This window comes from Moschus berezovskii, chromosome 5 (genome assembly GCF_049115385.1).
Source record: "Moschus berezovskii isolate FMDL1 chromosome 5, NW_MosBer_1.0, whole genome shotgun sequence".
In the NCBI taxonomy this organism is placed as follows: domain Eukaryota; kingdom Metazoa; phylum Chordata; class Mammalia; order Artiodactyla; family Moschidae; genus Moschus; species Moschus berezovskii.
Genome location: NC_142464.1, coordinates 8,885,350 through 8,886,455, shown reverse-complemented (window position 1 = coordinate 8,886,455; position 1,106 = coordinate 8,885,350).

Genomic DNA, 1,106 nt, shown 5'->3' with positions numbered 1-1,106 from the left:
GGCGGAGAGTCAGACACGACTGAGCAACTGAACTGAACTGAACTGAATCTTTACTGCTGACTTTAAGTTTTATTTGTTCCCTTTTTTCTAATTCTTTCAGGTGATAGATTATGTTGTTTAATTGAGACTTTTCTTGTTTTTTGAGGAAAGCCTGTTTTGCTATGAAGTTCCCTATAAGGACTGCTTTGGTGCATCCCATAGATTTTTGTATGATTGTGTTTCAGTTGTCATTTGTCACAAGATATTTTTAAATTTCTTCTTCAATTTCATCTTGCCTCATTGGTTTTTCAGGAGTGTGTCATTTAATCTCTATGTAATCACTTTTTCCTCCTTTTACTTTCTGTGTTTGCTTTCTACTTCCATGCCATTGTGATCATAAATAATGCTTCAAATAATTTCTCCCCAAGTTTGTTGAGACTTGTTTTTATTCCTGTGATGTTATCTCTCCTAGAGAATATTCCATTGCACTTGAAAAAAATATGTATTCTGGATTTTTGAATGGAATATCCTAAGAATATAAATTAATTCTAACTGATGTATCATAGTATCTCTGTTGTTGTTAAGTTGCCAAGTCAAATCCAACTCTTTGTGACCCCATGGACTGAAGCGTGCCAGGCTTCCCTGTCCTTTACCATCCCTCGGAGTTTGCCCAAGTTCATATTCATTGAATAGGTGATGCCATTCAACCGTCTCATCCTCTGTCACCACTTCTCCTTCTGCCATCACTCTTTCCCATCATCAGGGTCTTTACCAAGGAGTCAGCTGTTTGTATCAGATGGCCACAGTATTGGAACTTCAGCTTCAGCATCAGTCCTGTCATTGAGTATTCAGTGTTGATTTCCTTTAATATTGACTGATTTGATGTCCTTGCTATCTAAGAGACTCTCAAGAGTCTTCTCCAGCACCATGGTTTGAAAGCATCAATTATCCAGCGCTCTGCCATCTTTATGGTCCAGTTCTCACATCCATACGTGACTACTGGAAAAACCATAGTTTGACTATATGGATCTTTGTCAGCAACGTGTCTTTGCTTTTTTATTAAAAAGTACTCGGTAGGTTTGTCATAGTTTTCCTGCCAAGAAGAAATTGGCTTCCAATTTTAAGGC